Below are 7,767 nucleotides of genomic sequence, written 5' to 3'. Positions count from 1 at the left end.
AACGGACCTAAGAAACCTCTCTGGAAAGAGGCCCGCCTAGAACTCTAAGAAAGAGGGAAATTTTGGTCGGGGCGGAACTGGGATCGAGGTGGACGTTGCCGCGACGGAACGGTGATCCCCCTGAAAATTGGCCCGGGCGGAAACGTTGGTCCTGGAGGAACGTGGATCCGGGAGGAAGCTTGGTGAGGGCCGAACTCTGGCCGGGACGTACAGTTACCCTGGCAACGACGCGCGCCCGGTGCGACGGAAGGCGGTGCGCGAGAGGTAACCGGGGCGGGGGTTCCGGCGGAAGTGGGTAGCTCTCCACTGCTGGGTAGGGAAGATGTTGCATCCAGGTTGGCAGTGGCTTTGCCTCGGACTGTGCAGCCTCCTGCTGGGACAGGCGGAGGCCCCGAGCCCCGTGGAGCCGCCGGAGCGGAGCCGGCCGTATGCAGTGCTGCGTGGGCAGAACCTGGGTGAGCGGCCGTGGGTGGGCGGGCGGTGGGGTCGGGTCTGCGCTTTTGCAGTTCCAGGCAGCCGGAGCTTCGCATGCGCGGGTGGACGGCGGGGGCCGTGTGGGGGCAGGCTGTGCAGATGCGACCCTCTCTCTCCGAAGGCCCGGGACAGAGGCCTGAGCTGCGGTTCAGCGGAAGGCCTGGTCCTCGGTGGGCTTGATACATGCTGGTTGCATGAATGACCCGGGTCACAATCTGGGTCCCCTCCTCTGTGGCTGTGTGGGCCCAAGCTAGGAAATACGGTGCATGATATGTACCCCATCCCTTCTTCTTTTCTAATGGAACTAATAGTCATAGTCATAATGATAACTGGCATTTGTTGAGCATTTCCTATATACCGTGTTGTACTAAGCACTTTGTGTACGTGAGTTTATTTCAGCCTCACAGTAAGTTAATCAGAAAGGTACGGTTTTCAGCCCTGTTTACAGATAAGGGAAGTGAAACTCAGAGAGGTGAAGTTCTTTGTCCAAGGTTACACAGCTAGGAAGTGGTGGAGGCCAGTAGGAGAACCTAAGTTTTGTGGGGCTTGAAACATACCTTTTGGGAGGATGTCATCAGCATGCACATATATATACACACATACATACGTACATATGGGCGTACATGGCTTTGGAAGGGGCCCTGGAGCTTAAAGCTTGGCAAACTTCACAATAACTCTGAATCTTGTTCTGCCCAAATCCTTTCTTTGCGCTGAACGTCATTGGTATGTCTGTATATCTGCAAAGCTGCTACATAGTATTGTTTCTGGATTACCTTGACTCTCCATGAACTCATTGTCTGTCATGTATTGACCACTTAACTGTGTCCGTAGCACTCTGCTAAGTGGTTCCCATACATTATCCTGCTTAATCCTTCAGAACAGGATTTCTCAACCTAGGTACTACTGACATATTGGACCAGATGATTCTTTGTTAGGGGGTGGGGAACATACTGTTGTGAGCACACACTGTTCTGAGCACTGTAAGATGTTTAGCAGCGTCCCCAGCCTTTACCCACTAGATGCCAGTAGCACACCCCACTCCCGGTCCAGATAATCAAAATGTCTCTCGACATTTGCCAAATGGATTTTGCCACTGGGGCAAAATCCCGCTGGTTGAGAACAGTACTATTCAAAGTGTGGTGGCAGAGCAGTGAAGTCTGCAAACTATTCGTTATCTGCAAAGAGATGTCTTACAGCATTTGAGATTGTTTAGAAATTTAACGGTTTGACATTGTTGCAACATCCAAGCAACTCGAAACCACTTCTAGGTCCCTAACCCGGAATGCTTTCTAGGTAGAGGGAGCTGCTAATTAGTCATACACAGTAGGGCTAGGTAGTGGCCTGGGACAGACTAAAAGTTACAAAAACTAGTCCTTTACCACAGCTTCGTTTGAGAAACACTGCCCGAGACCATTCTGTGCAGTGGGTATTTTTATCTCCATTTTTAAAGAAGAGGAAACAGACACAGAGAGACTGTAACTTCTGTAACGTCACGTAGCCTATAAGTGTAGACAGGAACCCAGACAGTCTAACCCCAAACCCTGCGTTCTTGACCACTGTGCTGCACTGCCTGTCTTGGTGGTAATAATGGCTTTCATTTATCATGTGCTTATTATCTGTCCGGCACTGTGTTGAGCGCTTTTCATAAAAAATATGAAAAAATTTTTGAGCTCTAAAATGAGATTTATTTGAATAAGATACAGTTGACAGATAAAACAGTAATGGTGTGGATATGCTTTTCTAATTTTCCAATATTTTGGTCGGTTGACAAATGTCACAGAAGTATTCCAAATAAGAGTTGGAACTGCCAGGAATATTGTAGAAAAAATGTTCACATGCAGTGAAAAGCTGGATCAAATGTCTTTTGGGACCCTTCCAAGGCTAAGATTTTCGGATTCTTTTAGAATATGCTGGCCACTTTAATTATTATACTTAAAACAATAGATTCCATGTGACAGTGTTAACTCAATCTTTAAAAAAAATGCAGTATTAGAATAGTTCCAAAACACTACAAAAACATTTCACTTGAAATTCATTATTTTAATGACATTGATATCTAGGCCTTGTGAGATGGGTTTCATTTGCCCCATGTTATAGGGTAGAGAATGAGGCTTGAAAAGGGGAAGTGACCATAAGGAAGGACCTAAGTAGTCTTAACGGTTCTGCCAGGGCCTGCCATTCAGGCAACTAAAGGGAGGGAGAAAAGATAATGATGAAGAGTGGGAGATCAAGGCCCAAAAGTATAGCTATTCCAGTGGATGTCGTGTACCTAACAACTCTTGGTTTTAAGCTCATTTTTTGTATTTTTTAAGAAGACTTCCATTCTCCAATTCTAGTCCCCTGCATTCCTGCTTTGGAGGTTTTTGTTTTTGTTTTGTTTTTTTAGAGCCTTTCCAAAACGCAAAAAAATTGGTTTAAATGGAATAAGACAGCTTTAGGTCCAATTGTAGTCAGAGCCTTAGAAACTCATGGAATTCTGAACTTTAAAAATTAGGGCAGGGGCTTCCCTCGTGGCGCAGTGGTTGAGAGTCCGCCTGCCGATGCAGGGGACACGGGTTCGTGCCCTGGTCCGGGAAGATCCCACATGCCGTGGAGTGGCTGGGCCCATGGGCCATGGCCGCTGAGCCTGTGCGTCCGGGGCCTGTGCTCCGCAACGGGAGAGGCCACAACAGTGAGAGGCCCTCGTACTGAAAAAAAAAAAAAAAAAAATAGGGCAGGGACTTCCCTAGTGGCACAGTGGGTGAGAATCCACATGCCAATGCAGGGGACACGGGTTCGATTCCTGGTCTGGGAAGATCCCACATGCCGTGGAGCAACTAAGCAACTTATTTATTAAAATAAATAAGTTTGTTTAAAAAAAAAATTAGGGCAGGTATTTAGGTAACAAGGGCTATTTTGAGGTATGACATCTAACTCATGTAAGTCATAGATTTTGTTTAACAGAGACCTTTTTTTAAAATTTATTTTTTGCTCCATCGGGTCTTCGTTGCTGCGTGCAGGTTTTCTCTAGTTGTGGCGGGCAGGGGCTACTCTTCATTTCGGTGCGTGGGCTTCTCATCGTGGTGGCTTCTCTTGTTGAGGAGCACAGGCTCAAGGCATGTGGACTTCAGTAGTTGCAGCACATAGGCTCAGTAGTTGTGGCATGCAGGCCCTAGAGTGCACTGGCTTAGTTGCCTTGCGGCACATGAGATCTTAGTTCCCTGACCGGGGATCGAACTCGCGTCCCCTGCATTGGAAGGCGGATTCTTAACCACTGGACCACCAGGGAAGTCCCAGAGGGATCTTATTTCCCGACTAAATCAGATCATGTCATTCTTTGCCTGCAACCCTGTCTTTAAACTTAGAATAAAATCCATGTTTCCTTCATGGTCTACAAGGCTCTGCATGAACTGGCTCCAGCCTTCCTCTCTGGCTTCATTCCCCGCCTTTCTTCCTTCACTCCTTCCTCACAGCCACACTCGCCTCCTTCCTGTTCATTGACTTTCTGGCTTGTTCTGGCCTCAGGTGCTTTCGTTAGCTGATCCTTGGGCATGCAGATCTCCACATGGCCGGCTCCTTCCTCCCATTAAGGCCCCAGTTTGTCTGTCCCCTCCTCACTTGCTTCCTCCATCACCACTCCCAGCACTCTCACATTACTGTCTTCCTCACGGCACTTAAAAGCTTTGTGAAATGCTGTCATTTACGTTCTCTCCTCACGTGCATGGCGACACCCCCAGAGAGGGTCTGTCATGGCTGCTTCCCCCACACCTGGCACAGTGCCTGGCACCAAGTGGCATTTGGCAAATCGTTGTCAGTGGACAACTTACAGAACCTGAAGCTGCCGTTAGGAGGTAACCTGTTTTCCTTTTGCAGTGTTGATGGGAACTATTTTCAGCATCCTGTTGGTGACCGTGATCCTTATGGCATTTTGCGTCTACAAGCCCATTCGGCGCCGGTGATGGCCAAGCCAGCCCTCCCACGAGCCTTTGGGAGCAGAATAAGTCGTGTTGCACATGGGTCAGTGGAGAAGGTGGAATCAGAACTTAACTGCTTGGAAACGATCATCGGTCTGGACAGTTGGTAAATGCTGAATGATTTAGAAAAAACATCTAGCCATTACCTTATCCTAACACTGTAATGCAAGTATTTGGCCACTTGAGCCTGCTTCTCAGTGTTTCTTTTTATATCTGGCTGTACCTGTTGAAAGTAAGACCTGAAGCTCCAAGGTTCAGTGTAAAGTTGGAGTGTTCACGAGAAAGAAAACATGACTTTGTGAGTGATGTAAAATCCACACTGGAAAGGAATAATCATTAATGCTTGAAAATATTAAGAAGAGTAAGACTTAACATGTAGACATTCCCTGCTTAAGAACCATTTGGTCACAATGGGTTAAGAATCCCAAATGTTTTTAATTATCCCGAGTTGGCCTAGATGCCCCGTTTGCAAAGCAGTGTCAGCTGTGGGGAACACAGGCCGCCACTCCTCACTCTGCACGGAGCTCTGCACTCAGACGCCCCCACTGAAGTTGGGGTCACACCAGCTAGGCCTGTGACCACGGGCACCCTTGGGCTGGGAGGCACTGGGGGGGGCTGGAAGTGTTAGCACTTGGCCCATCTGAAAAAGAATTGGTCCCATTCAAACACGTTGATCTCCTTGTCCTGCACTTAAAGTCTTCCCAGCCCTTGGCCTAGAAGTCAGGGCAGCTTTTCTGATTCGGAATCTAAAAGAGACTCAGCAGGACCTCTTTTCCGCCCTGGGTGGGGAGGGGCTACAGAAGTGTGTGTTCACTGTGGCGGGTGGGTGTGTGTTTACACAGTTTAATTTCAACTTTGAAAATGCTGCTATTCACTTGCACTGTTGGTGAACTGGAATTTTCCCCCATGGAAATACTTTCGTACATACAGTATTTATTTTATTTTAAGGGTGCTGGGTTTAACTTTGTTGTTAAATTAAAATGCTTGTCTTGTTTGTGCTCCATTCAAGCACAGCACTGATTTTGTTTTTAACAACCGGCACTTAATGTGAAATAACTGATGTGGGATACAGTAACTGACTTAAGGATTTTGTTTGTAACCCTAACACTGAGTCGCTGAAACGTGCTTTTGAGCAAAATGTCCATTAAAACTAAAGTAAAATCTTATGTGCTGTTTTATTCCTAGTAATTATTTTCCAAGCATTTAACATGCAGGTAGGGGTGTGTGTGCGCGTGTGCACACACTTGAATCTGATTTAATCTCTTGAGGCACTGTGAAGTGGAATTTTAAATTAATATGTGAAATAACACTACTGCCCCAAGGCAAGCTATTGATTATTTCAGAAAACTGACTGTAAGTAATCTCTCAGGCTGGGCCAGGGGCCAGAAGACCTGGATTCTTGTCCCAGCTCCAGTTATAAACAGGCTTAACTTCTCTAGAGCTTCAGTTTTCTCATCTGTGAAACAGTGATATACACACTCTATCTTTCTTTATTATAGTGAGGATCAAATGATGTGAAAAGTAACACAGATGGAGGTGGGGTCACCACAGTTGGCCTGTGCCTTGGAAGCCCGTGGTTTTTAACCGGAGGGAGGAGTGACTGGGATTCTGAGACTCTGGCACGGACAGAGTTAAGTCCCAGGAGCCCACATCCCCGCCTCATCTGGGATGCCATGTTTTGATATCTGCCTAAAAACTTACTGCCATTTTTAGAATTTTAAAAGGAAACGGTAAAAACTTGTCAGGCCCATAAACCTTGTGACCTGCCGTTTGCCCAGTAATCACCAGCCAGGTAACTGGATCATGTTCAGTTTTCTGAAACAATAGTTATTCCCCATACAGATCCAAAACCCAGCCTGCATCATCATCCCAGTGTTACTGTCTGTTAAGTATGAGATTTCAGTCAAAAGTAGGACAAAGAATAACCTTTGTAGAAAAAAGCTTATTTCAGAGAAATGAGTAAAGATGACAACATCAATTCCAGGAGCGAGAGAGCAATAAACTGAAAACTTTTATGCACCAGAGGTTGACCAATTGCTATTTTCAAGTGGAATTATTCTCCTGATCTTCATCTTCAGGAGTGCAGAGGGGCAGTGGCTGAACCCTAGTTTTCCTAAACTGAACTGTAACAAGTCCCCTAACACATTCGACTAATTTACACCGATCATAAAAACAAGTTATTTTAGCAAACACTATCTTAACTTTCTTTAAAGTTGAGATTAAGAAGTCTGCAGGTGCTGCTTGAGAGTAGGGGCTTGGAGTCTTATTAGTGGATTACAGTTTTTCCCACAGGATCTCAATCTTATAGCCACACTCATTTCTAGACATGGGCCTAGCTTGGACTTTGAACTCCCATCATTCACGGCACTGCAGCCATTTGAAGTTGCTGTAGTCCAACTCATCATTTTTGATGTCATCTGCGTTCAGGAGGAAACTGGGACCAAGCTGGTGGTTATGGTCTCTTTCCTGTCATTATTTAGAGCAGACTTTGCCCTGACACCTCTCATCCAGCATGGTGTGATGAGCTTGTTTGTGTATCTTAGGAACTTTGTTACCCAGTCAGCCCACCACATCCGTGGATTCACCCAACCACAGATTAAAAATATTTGGGGAAAAAAACATTCCAGAAGGTTCTGAAAAGCAAAACTTGCATTTGCCTCACACCAGCAACTATTTACATTAGCATTTACATTGTATTTATATCTATTTATATAATTTACATTGTATCAGGTATGTGATCTAGAGATGATTTGAAATGTTCAGGAGGATACAGTAAGTTATATGCAAATACCATGCCACTTTATAAGGGACTTGAGCTTCCACAGGGTTTTGGTATCCATGGGGCATCCCAGAAACACGCCCCTGCAGACAGTGAGGGAGGACTGTACTTAATTCCCAGCACTGTCTTATGTGTGGAAGTTGCTCCATGAAAGTTTACTGCTGGTAATGGTCCACCCAAGCTTTAATAAACCCTGAAGATAAAGTTAGAAACTATTAGTTTAATGAAATAAGCCATAAGTATGGCTTGTCTTGACCTAAGAAGAGTAACAGTTTTCACAATGCTCAAAATATTGCTTACTTCCCGCCCACCCCACCCCACCCTAAAAAGCAAAGCAGATCCTTCACAACTTCTGGAAATACCAAGGCCTCATTTCCGGAACCCAAACATTTTTTACTGGTCACTGCCTTTTTTGTTTTATTACCAACATATTCAGGTGTACGGCAAGTCCAGGAGGCTGAATCATCACCTGAACTTCCAAGAAAGGAGACAGCAGATTTACTGAGATTAGAGAGATCTAATGTTGGCTTGGCTTCCAGCACTCCACAAGAGACAGTCCCT

General features: G+C 45.7%; 1 long non-coding RNA gene across 1 annotated transcript; it reads left to right on the top strand.

Annotated features, from left to right (window-relative positions):
* Window positions 1-296: 296 nt before the first annotated feature.
* LOC113629772 (uncharacterized) lies at window positions 297-5,593 on the top strand. Its single transcript, XR_003436689.1, has 2 exons — window positions 297-455; window positions 4,327-5,593. It is a non-coding gene; the product is annotated as an uncharacterized LOC113629772 (long non-coding RNA).
* The last annotated feature ends 2,174 nt before the right edge of the window (window positions 5,594-7,767 follow it).

The sequence above is a fragment of the Aethalodelphis obliquidens genome, unplaced genomic scaffold (genome assembly GCF_003676395.1).
Source record: "Aethalodelphis obliquidens isolate GAN/ISIS:26980383/991018 unplaced genomic scaffold, ASM367639v1 scaffold28, whole genome shotgun sequence".
Taxonomy (NCBI): Eukaryota; Metazoa; Chordata; class Mammalia; order Artiodactyla; family Delphinidae; genus Aethalodelphis; species Aethalodelphis obliquidens.
This window is presented reverse-complemented; position numbering and strand designations above follow the sequence as displayed.